Source organism: Rana temporaria, chromosome 7 (assembly GCF_905171775.1).
Source record: "Rana temporaria chromosome 7, aRanTem1.1, whole genome shotgun sequence".
In the NCBI taxonomy this organism is placed as follows: Eukaryota; Metazoa; Chordata; class Amphibia; order Anura; family Ranidae; genus Rana; species Rana temporaria.
This window is the reverse complement of record NC_053495.1, coordinates 9,926,255-9,940,999: the sequence shown is the minus strand read 5'-3', so window position 1 is coordinate 9,940,999 and position 14,745 is coordinate 9,926,255. Positions and strand designations below refer to the sequence as shown.

The 14,745-nt window shown below is 47.3% G+C and overlaps 1 pseudogene; it reads right to left on the bottom strand.

The window, feature by feature from the left end:
* Positions 1 to 564: 564 nt before the first annotated feature.
* Positions 565 to 14,745, bottom strand: part of LOC120945026 — a 258,633-nt pseudogene continuing 244,452 nt past the window's right edge.

Here is a 14,745-nt window from a genome sequence, read left to right as displayed (position 1 = left end):
TTCTTTTTTGAGCGACAGGCATTTTGCTTAAGGCGTCAGAACGCTCAGATGTGAACAGGGGTCAAATGAATGGGATTTGTCTTGTTGGGTGTTATTTAGAGCCGAGGCTTAGAGCAGAAAATTGCCCAACGCCTAGATGTGAACAGAACCCAAGTCTAACAGGAAATTTCCCATTGGAGTCCCAACAGCAATAAAAAAAAAAAAACCTTCCTCTCTTATAATATTTGGGCTATTTTGACCTTCAAAACCGTGTATGGCCAAGCCTTACTGCTCAAATGTGAGCGTATGGATCAGTGATGGAGAACCTTGGCACCCCAGATGTTTTGGAACTACATTTCCCATGATGCTCAACTACACTGCTGAGTGTTTGAACATCATGGGAAATGTAGTTCCAAAACATCTTGGGTGCCAAGGTTCGCCATCAACGGCCTAGACTGGCCATCAACGGCCTAGACTGGCCATCAACGGCCTAGACTGGCCATCATCGGCCTAGACTGGCCATCAACGGCCTAGACTCGCCATCAACGGCCTAGACTCGCCATCAACGGCCCTAGACTCGCCATCAACGGCCTAGACTCGCCATCAACGGCCTAGACTCGCCATCAACGGCCTAGACTCGCCATCAACGGCCTAGACTCGCCATCAACGGCCTAGACTCGCCATCAACGGCCTAGACTCGCCATCAACGGCCTAGACTCGCCATCAACGGCCTAGACTCGCCATCAACGGCCTAGACTGGCCATCAACGGCCTAGACTCGCCCTCAACGGCCTAGACTCGCCCTCAACGGCCTAGACTCGCCCTCAACGGCCTAGACTCGCCCTCAACGGCCTAGACTGGCCCTCAACGGCCTAGACTCGCCATCAACGTCCTTTGTCCTTCCAGAGACTCCCGAGTCTTCCAAGTTTCTTCAACTCCGGCATCACCACATCGAATCCCACCAGTCCTCCATGCATGTCCAAGGTGTTGGTTCAGGAGCTTCCTCCACCACCCCGTCTCTCCTCCACCAGGTTCTCTGCTAGTACTGGTGGCTCCCAGAAGTAGCCTTAGAGCAATCTTAGCTCCCATACTTGGGGCAGGCCTGGAAGGTGTTCAGGCTTTTGCCCCGAGTCACACAAGTTTCCCCTAACTTCCTGATCCAACAGGAACGCAGAAATTTCCCAGCAGGGTCACAAACAGCAATAAAAAAAAAAAAACGAATCCTTCCCCACTCCCCCAAAATGAACTACTACTAAAATTTTGGTTTGTTCTTTTGGCCTAGACTCACCTGTAGCGCTCCTCCTGTAAAGACTGTAGGATGAAGGAGTAATCCCTCTGATACTCAATCCTTACTCATTTCAGGGACTCATTTAGCTGTTTGAGTCCTGCAAGTTTCTTCGATCTCCTGCATCACCACTGTGAATCCCACCAGTCCTCCATGCATGTCCAAGGTGTTAGTTTGGAAGCTTCTTCAGCTTCCCCCCCTCCTCCACCAGGTCCTCCGCTGGTACTGGTGGCACCCAGTGATCCAGAAGTAGAGGTAGAACAATCTTCTTCACTCCCGTACTTGGGGCTGGCCTGGAAGGTGTTCAGGCTTTTGCCCTGAGTCACGTCAATTTCCCCTCATTTTCTGATCTAACAGGAAATGAGGGGAAATTTCCCAGTGGGGGTCACAAACAGCAATAAAAACAAAAAAGCAAAACTAACCCTTCCCAACTCCCCCCAAAAATGACTAATATTTGGGCTGTTTTGGCCTAGTCTCACCTGTAGCGCTCCTCCTGCAGGGACTGTAGGATGAAGGAGTAATCGCTCTGATACTGAGTCCTTAGTCCTTCCAGCGACTCCTCCAGATGGTTTTGAGTCTCACGCATTTCCTGGATCTCCTGCATCACCACTTCGAACCCCATCAGTCCCCCATGCATGTCCAAGGTGTTGGTTCGGGAGCTTCCTCCGCCACCCCCTCCTCCACCAGGTCCTCCGCTGGTACTGTTGGGTCCCAGTGATCCAGAAGTAGCGCTAGAGCAATCTTCTTCGCTCCCGTACTTGGGGCTGGCCTGGAAGGCGTTGAGGGCGGACATACTTTTGCCCTGAATCATGTCCTCATCTTGGGTGGAAGACAAACCAGATGGTCATCCAGGGATGGAATGTTTTCGTTGCTGCCGAACCGATTGCGCAGCAAGGACGCTATCTCCCGGGCTTCGATACCACGGCTCCGGCCGCCGAGTGGGTGGCTTGAGAGAAACTTGTCAATCCCCCTCGTACGCTGTCCACCACACCCTCGCTGAAGCCGGTCACTTTGGCCCCAACGCCTTTCAGTCCCTGATGCATGTCCCGCAGCACGTCCTTGGGCTGGCGTGCGATTCCATTCTGCTCCACCTCGCGCAGCTTGCGGTGGTAATGCTCCAACTTCTTCTGTAGATGCAGGATGGTCTGTGAGGACTTCTGGTTCTTCTTCTCAAATACCTGAAGGCGAGATAAGAAGATAGCTATAAGATGACTGGCATAGGTGTGCGCAACCTGTCGCATTAGGGCAGGGTTTGACAAATTTGCTTGGAATCTAGGAGCCAGCTAAAAAAAGTTAGGAGCCAAAAAACGCACCCCGTCCCACCGAGCTCGCGCGCAGAAGCGAACACATACGCGAGATTTTAAAGGGTAAAAGTTTGTCGGCATTCCACGAGCGGACGCAATTTTGAAGCGTGTCATGTTGGGTATGAATTTACTGGGCGTAACATTATCTTTCATAATACTAAAAAAAATGGGGATAACTTTACTGTTGTCTTATTTTTTAATTAAAATAAGTGTAATTTTTTCCCAAAAAAGTGCGCTTGTAAGACCGCTGCGCAAATACGGCGTGACAGAAAGTATTGCAACGATCGCCATTTTATTCTCTAGGGTGTTAGGATAAAAAAAATATATATAATGTTTGGGGGTTCTAATTAGAGGGAAGAAGATGGCAGTGAAAATAGTGAAAAATTACATTAGAATTGCTGTTTAACTTGTAATGCTTAACTTATAATACCAACGGCCACCACCAGATGGCGCCAGCTCACACATCTGGTGGTAATAACTTGTAATACCAACGGCTCACCACCAGATGGCGCCAGCTCACAAAAAAAAAGCCAAGTCGCCAGGACCCTATTTCTAGTCGCCATGGCGACCGGGATTTGTCGATCCCTGCATTAGGGTGTGCACCCCAAAGCTCAAACACACTCTACTGATCACTCACAATGAAAGGGAAGGGGCCGGTAAGTTACATATTTACCGGCCCCTTCCCCCACTCATCCTAAAACATCCCCGCAGCAACATCTGGAGGGAGAGGAGAGTAGGGAAGCCAAGAGTGCTGCAAGGGGGGGGGGGGACAGGGCAGTAGGGGGAATCTGTGCTGCACAGGGTGATTAGGGTGTGCCTGGGCACACCTGGCACACCCTGTGCGCTTGCCTATGTCGACTGGCTTCAGGAGGGCCACACTGGGGAGCAGCAGCTGCATCAGCCCCTTGGGCACGGCTCACCAGAACAACCTTACAATAGATGCAAAAATCTTCTTTATAAACATTGTATCCACTTGAAACATACAATCCACATTGTATCCATTTTCTGGAGCTTTTCGTTTACATATGAAAATCATTGGGGTAGATTCAGAGAGCAATTACGCTGCGTATCCATAGATACGCAGCTTAATTGCTTAGTTGCGCCGGCATATCTACTTTCTGTATTCAGAAAGCTAAATACGCCGACTTTAGCCTAAGATACGACTGGCATAAGTCTCTTACGCCGTCGTATCTTAGGGTGCATTCTCACGCTGGCCGCTAGGTGGCGCTTCCGTAGTTGTCAGCGTACAGTATGCAAATTACATACTTACGCCGATTCACAAACGTACGTGCGCCCGGCGTTCGTTTTTTACGTCGTTTGCGTATGTCGTTTCATCGTAAGGCTGCTCCTGCTATTAGGAGGGGCAGCCAATGTTAAGTATGGACGTCGTTCCCGCATCGCGATTTGAACATTTTACGTCGTCCGTGAATGGCGCTGGACGCCATTTATGTTCACGTCGATACCAATGACGTCCTTGCGACGTCAATTACAGCAATGCGCGTCGGAATTTTTTTTTAAGGAACGGCGCATGCGCAGTACGTTCGGTGCGGGAACGCGCCTAATTTAAATGATCCACGCCCCCTACGGGATCATTTGAATTACGCGCGCTTACTCCGCCCCCTTTTACGCTACGCCGCAACTTTACAGGCAAGTGCTTTGTGAATGAAGCACTTGCCCGTAAAACTTGCGGAGGCGTAACGTAAATGTTGTTCGTTACGCCGCCGCAGTTTTGCGCGCCCCTACCTGAATCCACCCCACTATTTAATTTGTTTGCTAAAAAATGCATTAGAAACCCCCCAAACATTATACATTTTTAAAGCAGAGGCCCTAGAGAATAAATTGGTGGGTTTTGCATTTTTTTATGCCACACGATATTGCGCAGCGGTTTTTTGAAACCAAATTTTTGGGGGGAAAAAATCACTTTGTTTAAACAACGTTTACATATGCGGGCGCGACTTGTGTATGCATTCGCTTCTGCGTATGAGCTCGCAAGGATGGGGCGCTTAATTTTTTTTTTCCTTATAAAGTCCCTTTAAAAAAAATTTGATCACTTTTATTCCTATGACAAGGAATGCAAACCTCCCTTGTAATAGAAATAAGCATGACAGGTCCTCTTTATTGAGAAATCTGGGGTCAAAAGACACCAAATCTCTCCTTTACCCAATCAAAATTCACGTCCCTTTTTCCCACAAATAGAGCTTTCTTTTGGTGGTATTTGATCACCTCTGCGGTTTTCATTTTTTGCGCTATAAAACAAAATTTTTTACAATTTTGAAAAAAAAAAAAAAAGCTATATTTACTTTTTGCTATAATAAATATCCCCGAAAAATATATTAAAAAAAAAAAAAAAAATTCCCTCAGTTTAGGCCGATATGTATTCTACATATTTTTGCAAAATAGAAAAAAAAAAAAATCGCAATATTGGTTTGCGCAAAAGGTTATAGCGTCTACAGAATAGGGGATCGTTTTATGGCATTTTTATTATAATTTTTTATTTTTGTTTACCAATAATGGCGGCGATCTGCGATTTTTAACGTGACTGCGATATTGTGGCAGGCACATCGGAAAAAAAAAACTATTTGTGGGGGAAAAAAAAGGACGTAAATTTGTTTGGGAGCCACGTCGCGCGACCGCGCAATTTTCAAATTTAAAGCGACGCAGTGCTGAAAGCTGAAATTTCGCCTGGGCAGGAAGGGGGTATATGTGCCCAGTAAGCAAGTGGTTAAGCCCAAGAGGCAGAAGTGACGTCAGATGTCACTCCCTCCGGTCCTCCAAAGCCATCTTGCCCACACTTGACCTTCTGCCCAACCATAGACCGGATCGCTTCTGGGTTTGCCAACGGCTCCGGTAAACCCCGGAAGACATTAGGCGATCGGCACTACATAGGATGGATGACCTCAACACCAAACCACATCTGACATGAGGCCCATTTTTAGTCTTGGCAAGGCCGTGTGTCTCACCTGCTTGATGCGGGCGCCCTGTTGCCGGTCGGCGTTGTTGGCCAGTTTCAGGTATTCAGCCACGTTGTCGTCTCTGGAGGTTTGCTCGATCTTGATTTGTTCGGTTAGCTTGAGGATCTTTTGTTGCAGTTGCAGGATGGCGGCCTTGGTGCGCTGAGGATCAGGCACTCCGTCCACCATATCTGGGGCAGCATGCCATCTGTCCCCGAGGACACCATACTGGATGCCTGGGACAGAGTGCCACCTTCTAATCGATCGATCTGTGGAGACAAAAAAACATGGACGTTACTTATACAAGTTATACTATACACAGGGAAGATGGCGATAGAGAGTGTAACAAGGTCTTAACCTATTGGTGCTCAACCTGTGCCCCTTTAGCTATTGTGGAACTACAAGTCCCATGAGGCATTGCTAGCCTGACAGTTAAAAGCATGACTCCCACAGGCAAAGGCACGATGGGACTTGTAGTTCAGCAACAGCTTGATGGCCACAGGTTGAGCACCCATGCTTAACCACTTGCCACCTACATGTAAAAATCAATTTTTTCCTGCTAGATAAATACTTAGAACCCCCAACTATTCTATATTTTTAGGCAGAGGCCCTAGAGAATACACAACCAGCCCATTCCACACAGGAGCAAAGCTTAGGCCGTCAGTCACAGGATGTGCGCTGGAGTCTGTGCGTCGGCAGCTGGCCGTCACCCGCAGCCCCTGGCCATCATTCCCGCAGCCCCCGGCCGTCTCGCCCGCAGCCCTCGGCCGTCTCGCCCGCAGCCCCTGGCCGTCTCGCCCGCAGCCGGCCCGCAGCCCCTGCCCGTCTCTCCCGCAGCCGCCCCTGGCCTTCTCTCCGCAGCCCCCGGGCCGTCTCTCCCGCAGCCCCCGGGCCGTCTCTCCCGCAGCCCCCGGGCCGTCTCTCCCGCAGCCCCCGGGCCCGCAGCCCCTGGCCGTCTCTCCCGCAGCCCCTGGCCGTCTCTCCCGCAGCCCCCGGCCGTCTCTCCCGCAGCCCCCCGGCCGTCTCTCCCGCAGCCCCCGGGCCCGCAGCCCCTGGCCGTCTCTCCCGCAGCCCCCGGCCGTCTCTTGTGGTCTCTGTGGACTGTGATGACAGGGGAGGCGCTGTGGACTCTTGTGTAAGGGGCTGTGGTGACCAGAGACCCCCTTACATCAAACTTTCCCTTTACACTAGAGTCCACAGCAGTCCCCCTTACATCAGAGTCCTCCTTCACATCAGAGTCCACAAAGTTCATTTTACATCAGGATCTGCAGAGTTCCCCCTTAGCACTGTAAGGGGGTATTCCTGTGCTCAGTTATATTAACTTGACCTTTATGTAAATGAAGAAACATTTTTTTTTTTGCCTTTTGTTGTACAATCTGTGGCTCCTCCCACCAGATGTCACATCACTACGACAAGTAAACCCACATATGCAGCTCGGAACTACAAGTCCCCTCCCTCCCCCTCCACCACTAAGAACGTACCTGGACATTCAGACCCTCCACTGCAGTGAAGGAAAACTGCCGTTGGCACCCAACAAATTTGCCATTTTAAAGGGCTGCTTGTGCCCCCCTCCCCCACCCACCCCCTCTACAGAAGCAGAATTGGCCATTATTATAGGAGGAGGGGGGGGGGGCAGATTCCAGGAGAACTGGTCACCCGGCTGCAGCATGGTCGGGGTTAATCCCGAGTCTCCAGTGCAGAAGACAGATCAGTAATTGGATTACTTGTCACAGCCTCTCCTCCTCCTCCACCCCTCCCCGTGTAATCCCCAAATCCTCGCACTGGTCAGGAGATGGATGAATGGATTAGAGGTACCAGGCCTTCCTTCCTAAGGAACAATGGGCCATTCTCAGCGCTCATAAGAGGGCCTGTATCGGCCTTCTGTACCAACAGTCCACATGGGGGGAGATCACAGTATTGTACAGCAAACTGAAACAATGTAGACATTTTTTTTATTTTTCCTGCTGTCATAAGAGTAACTAGCAGTGGAAAATCAATGGTTGTGATCCCCAATAGAAACAAAAAAATGGCAAAACAGAATGTTAAAGGCCCATTCAGATGCGTTACCGCAGCACGCATTCTGAATCGCTTCCTAACGCACCTTAACGGAGAATAGGCGTTACCCGGTGCTGCCAGAAATCGTACAAAGCGTGTCTCTTTGGAGGAGTTTGAGGGGCAGACCAATCAAATGAATGGGCTGCCTTGGCGTAATGTGCCACACCTATGCGTGATTGAGCGAGATTTCGCAAGGAGCAATTTTATTGACTTCAATGCAAAAAAAAAAAAAGAAGAAGAAAAAAAGCTTCAATTGACTTCAATGCTAAAAAAAAAAAAAAAAAAAGGAAAAATAAAACTTTCAATTGACTTCAAAGCTAAAAAAATAAATAAATAATAAAAAAAAAAACCTTTAATTGACTTCAATGCTAAAAAAAAGAAAAAAAACTGAGTTTTAAGGGGTAGGCCATTCAAATGAATAGGCTGCCTTGGCGCAATGTGCCACACATATGCGTACTAAATCACATTGCGGTTTGAGCGCGATTTCGCGAGGTGCAATTTTATTGACTTCAATGCAAAAAAAAAACTTCCATTGACTTCAATGCAAAAAAACGGCTTCCATTGAGCCTCCATTCACACATACGTGCTGAAATTGCATTGCGGTTTGAGTGCGATTTCGCAAGATGCTATTTTGGCTTCTCCATTTCCATTGACTTCACTACAAAAAAAAACGCCTTTCATTGACTTCAATGCAAAAACACAGATACCCAACATGCCACGCTTTGTTATGTTCATAGGTGACGCTTAACCACTTCCATACCGGGGGACTTACGCACCTTCGTGCCCAGGCCAATTTTCAGCTTTCAGCGCGGTCACACTTTGAATGACAATTGCGCGGTCGTGCTACACTGTACCCAAATGAAATTTTTATAATTTTGTTCCCACAAATAGAGCTTTCTTTTGGTGGTATTTGATCGTCTCTGCGATTTTTATTTTTTGCGCAACTAAAAAAAGACCGAAAAGTTTTAATTTTTTAATTTTTTTTGTGAATAAGTACGTTTTCTTCTTCGTTTACGGGCACTGATATGGCGGCACTGGTATGCGGCACTGATGGGCACTCATAGGCGGCACTGAGCACTGATGGACACTGAGGGGTGGCACTGATGGACACTGAGGGTTGGCACTGATGGCATTGCTGGGCATCACTTGTGCCCATGTTGCCAGTCAGTGGCCACTGATTGGCATCTTTCTAATTTATTTACATTTTTTCCTGCCCCTTCCCTGGTGGTCCAGTGTGGGCATCCGAGGGGAAGCTGCGCTGATAAACAATTAGCGCGAACCCCCCCCCGTCAGGAGAGCCGCCGATCGGCTCTCCTCTACTAGCGTCTGTCAGAGGCTCTTTACTGAGATCGGAGATGCAGGGTGTCAGACGTCCAGTCAGGATTTCACAACCACTTCACGGACGTCAATTGTATATTGACTGGGCAGGAAGTGGTTAATTTTTTTTTTTTTTACACATCTTTACACTTTTTTACATTTTGTTTTACTTTTTATTTTTAAACTTTTTTTCATTTAATTTTTTTTGGTGACTTTTATTCCTATTATTGCCTTGTAGCTGCACACATCATTCAGATGTCCCCACTGAAAGCCGAAGACGTCCTATGACGGCCTGCGGGTGGGAAATGGTTAAACATGAGTCAGCAATACCAATGAACGGCTCGGTACATGCGAGAGCTGCATGGAGTTTGTTTATCACATGGCTCGCTGTGCTCTGTCCACACCTAATATTATGCCAGCCGGGGGGAGGAGAGAGCAGCTGGAATACACAATGAAAACCCCACTGGGCTCCAGACGCACGTCAGTAACACATTTACACCCCTGTGCCCCCTTTGTTGTAAAACAATGGATCCAATTCAGCAAATTATTGACTGAGGAGCCAATGAGGTGACAAGCTTGGAAGACAAGTCCCAGCATGCCTTGTGACCCCCCCCCCCCCCCCCCCGAGCTGCAGAGGTCTTGTAGGTATCGGTGCGATTTGCAATGTATGGGTGACAATCATCTAGGAACCACCAACCACCGGTTCATGGTAAATACAAAGAGCAGACGGATAATTTTGCCCAAAAAATAAATGGTGCCAAGTAAAATATGAAGTTGGCAACTGCTGACTTGGACCAATCCTTTCGAAGCCACTGACTGAACAAGTATCGACCCCCCCAGGCAGGACAAAGAGTCCCCCATATAGAGCTGCACGATCCCGATGGTACTTAGAACAGGTGTGGGGTGGGGTTCTGGCAAGGACCGCAACGGATGGCGCCATGCTTGGCCAAAGTCACAATGTAGAAAGTCAACAGCACGGCAATAATGAAAGGCCACCATTTATTGTGAGTACATCAGTGGCCCCCAAACTGCATCCCATTGCTTGCTTTTATCCAGCCCTTGGGGCAAATATTCCCCCTACTGTAAGCACCAAGGATGGGGCACTATTCCTCCCACCGACACCAAGGATGGGGCACTATTCCTCCCACCGACACCAAGGATGGGGCACGATCCCTCCCACCGACACCAAGGATGGGGCGCTATTCCTCCCACCGACACAAAGGATGGGGCACGATTCCTCCCACCGACACCAAAGATGGGGTACGATCCCTCCCACCGACACCAAGGATGGGGTAGGATCCCTCCCACCGACACCAAGGATGGGGCACGATTCCTCCCACCGACACCAAAGATGGGGTACGATCCCTCCCACCGACACCAAGGATGGGGCACGATCCCTCCCACCGACACAAAGGATGGGGCACGATCCCTCCCACCGACACAAAGGATGGGGCACGATCCCTCCCACCGACACAAAGGATGGGGTACGATCCCTCCCACCGACACCAAAGATGGGGTACGATCCCTCCCACCGACACCAAAGATGGGGCACGATCCCTCCCACCGACACCAAAGATGGAGCACTATTCCTCCCACCGACACCAAAGATAAGGCACTATTCCTCCCACCGACACCAAGGAAGGGGCACTATTCCTCCCACCGACACCAAGGATGGGGCACTATTCCTCCTACCGACACCAAGGATGGGGCACTATTCCTCCCACCGACACCAAGGATGGGGCACTATTCCTCCCACCGACACCAAGGATGGGGCACTATTCCTCCCACCGACACCAAGGATGGGGCACTATTCCTCCCACCGACACAAAGGATGGGGCACTATTCCTCCCACCGACACAAAGAATGGGGTACTATTCTTCCCACCAATACCAAAGTTGGGGCACTAGCTCACCCACTGACGGGGCACTATTCCCCCCACTGACAACAAGTATGGGCCACTATTCCTCCCACTAACACCAAGGATGGGGCACTATTCCCCCCACTGACAACAAGTATGGGCCACTATTCCTCCCACTGACACCAAGGATGGGGCACTATTCCTCCCACTGATGGGGCACCATTTCTCCCACTGATACCAATGATGGGGCACTAATCCTCCCACTGATACCAACAATGGGGCATTGTTTACTCTACCCTCCTGTACATGTTATGCTCCTGTTGGCTACAGTCCAGCCCCCTACATTTTTAAGGACAGCAAATTGGCCCTCATTTAGATGGTTTGGAGACCTCTGGAGCTCAAATTGCCAACCTCTTGGCCTCATAAGGCCCCTTTCCTTGGGGTGACTAGGTGCCCTGAGGAAGAGGGCCTCGTAAGGTCTGAAACATTGTCACTTTGACATAATGGACTCACAATAAATGGTGGACACTCATCTTTGGAGCTCCGGCGGCTTTTAACGTTTGAACACCAACATTTTTGAATTTCTGATCCAGACAGCAGTCCTAAGCCAAGGACCTCAAAGTCCGGAGCCAGAGGATCGCCATGCTGGGCAGGAAACACAATTTTGCACAAAAGTCAGCAATAGCCGGGTTTAGATTTCCTTCAGTCAAGGTTTTACAGAACACCTAAAACTAAAAGGGAGCTCAGAGTGGACTCTGGGAAAATGTGACACGCCAGGGCGCCATCAGCAGGTAAGGTCTCAGTATTGCGCCGTTCATGGCAGCAATAACTGAAAATCTGTGCCGATCTTCTTCCAAATCTTTTCTCAAATCTCTTCATAAAAGTAAAAAAAATAAAAAAATAAATGTAATAACCCCAGACTAGAAGAGAACCACCCGGGCGAGTCAGAGCACAGGACAAGGAGAAGATCCGGGTGAGATCCGGGTCAGCATGGCGGAGACAAGGACACGTCTGATGCCATGACAATCCGGGAGATGGCAGACAGCCAGCCTCTGACCACATCTCCGGCTGTTCAGGAACAACATGCCCCAGCATGTCCTTCCCATCAGTGAGCCATGCCACCTAATGACTGCTCATAAACACGTGCGATCCACCCAGAGCTGGAGGAGCTTCCTGTAGCCACCAAATGCATATAAAACACACAAGTAATACTTATAAATAGAACAGCCAATAAAGCGAAGGTGATGTGAGCCCAAGGGAACGCAAAGTCCTTCACGCCAACCACCGCGGCCTCATTCATAATATCCCAAGATAGTCCCTACTTCTCCGATGGTTGTATTCCTTCTCCTGATACCAAAACATTGTTTAGCATCAGGAGGACTACAATGTGTCAGCTTAGTGCCAGCAGAGGCACTACAATGCTTAGTATCAGGAGAAATACATTGGAATTCTTCTCCTGGTACTAAACCGAAACATTGTATTCCTTTTCCTGGTACTAAACTGAAACATTGTATTCCTTCTCCTGGTACTAAACTGAAACATTAGTACCAGAATAAATTACAAGGTTTCAGTTTAGTACCAGCAGAGGGACTGCAAGGTTTCAGTTTAGTACCAACAGAGGGACTACAATGCTTAGTATCAGTAGAAATGCATTGGAATTCTTCTCCTGGTACTAAACTGAAACATTGTATTCCTTTTCCTGGTACTAAACTGAAACATTAGTACCAGAAGAATTACAAGGTTTCAGTTTAGTACCAGCAGAGGGACTACAAGGTTTCAGTTTAGTACCAGCAGAGGGACTACAAGGTTTCAGTTTAGTACCAGCAGAGGGACTACAAGGTTTCAGTTTAGTACCAGCAGAGGGACTACAAGGTTTCAGTTTAGTACCAGCAGAAGCATTACAAATTGAAACATTGCATTCCTTCTACTGGTACGAATGTTTCGGTTTAGTACCAGGAGAGGGAATACAATGCTTTGTATCAGTAGAAATACAAACATTGGAATTCTTCTACTGGTACTAAACTGAAACATTGTATTCCCTCTCCTGGTACTAAACTGAAACATTGTATTCCCTCTCCTGGTACTAAACCGAAACATTGTATGCCTTCTGCTGGTACTAAACTGAAACATTAGTACCAGCAGAAGAATTACAATGTTTCAGTTTAGTACCAGAGGGAATAAAAGGTTTTAGTTTAGTACCAGCAAAATCATTACAAACTGAAACATTGTAATTCTGCTGCTGGAACTAAACAAACATTGTATTCCCTCTCTTGGTACTAAACTGAAACATTAGTACCAGCAGATGAATTACAATGTTTCAGTTTAGTACCAGCAGAGGGAATACAAGGTTTCAGTTTAGTACCACGAGAAGGAATACAAGGTTTGTTTAGTACCAGGAGAAGGAATACAAGGTTTTGGTTTGTAATTCTTCTCGTGGTACTAAACTGAAACATTGTATTCCCTCTCTTGGTACTAAACTGAAACATTAGTACCAGCAGATGAATTACAATGTTTCAGTTTAGTACCAGCAGAGGGAATACAAGGTTTCAGTTTAGTACCACGAGAAGAATTACAAACCAAAACCTTGTATTCCTTCTCCTGGTACTAAACAAACCTTGTATTCCTTCTCCTGGTACTAAACTGAAACCTTGTATTCCCTCTCCTGGTAATAAACTGAAACATTAGTACCAGCACATGAATTACAATATTTCAGTTTAGTACCAGCAGAGGGAAAACAAGGTTTCAGTTTAGTACCATGAGAAGAATTACAAACTGAAACCTTGTATTCCTTCTGGTATTAAACCAAAACATTGTAGTCCCTCTCCTGGTACTAAACTGAAACCTTGTATTCCCTCTCCTGGTACTAAACTGAAACCTTGTATTCCTTCAGTACCAGCAGAGGAAATACAATCTTTGTGCTACTGATACTAAAACCTTGTATTCCCTCTCCTGGTACTAAACTGAAACCTTGTATTCCTTCTCCTGGTACTAAACTGAAACCCTGTAGTCCCTCTCCTGGTACTAAACTGAAACCTTGTATTCCTTCTTCTGGTACTAAACTGAAACCTTGTATTCCCTCTCCTGGTACTAAACTGAAACCTTGTATTCCTTCTCCTGGTACTAAACTGAAACCTTGTATTCCCTCTCCTGGTACTAAACTGAAACCTTGTATTCCCTCTCCTGGTACTAAACTGAAACCTTGTATTCCCTCTCCTGGTACTAAACTGAAACCTTGTATTCCCTCTCCTGGTACTAAACTGAAACCTTGTATTCCATCAGTACCAGCAGAGGAAATACAATCTTTGTGCTACTGATACTAAAACCTTGTATTCCCTCTCCTGGTACTAAACTGAAACCTTGTATTCCTTCTCCTGGTACTAAACTGAAACCTTGTAGTCCCTCTCCTGGTACTAAACTGAAACCTTGTATTCCTTCTTCTGGTACTAAACTGAAACCTTGTATTCCCTCTCCTGGTACTTAACTGAAACCTTGTAGTCCCTCTCCTGGTACTAAACTGAAACCTTGTATTCCTTCTTCTGGTACTAAACTGAAACCTTGTATTCCCTCTCCTGGTACTAAACTGAAACCTTGTATTCCCTCTCCTGGTACTAAACTGAAACATTGTATTCCTTCAGTACCAGCAGAGGAAATACAATCTTTGTGCTACTGATACTAAAACATTGTATTCCTTCTCCTGGTATTAAACGGAAACATTAGTACCAGCAGAGGGAATACAATGTTTCAGTTTAGTACCAGCAAAAGAATTACAAACTGAAACATTGTATCCTTTCTCCTGGTACTAAAACTAAACATTGTATCTCTTCAGTACCAGCAGAGGGAATACAATCTTTGTGCTACTGATACTAAACAAACATTGTATTCCCTCTCCTGGTACTAAACTGAAACGTCGTATTCCTTCTCCTGGTACTAAACAATGTTTATTACCAGCAGTAAGAATACAATGTTTCAGTTTAGTATCAGTACAAAGATTGTATTC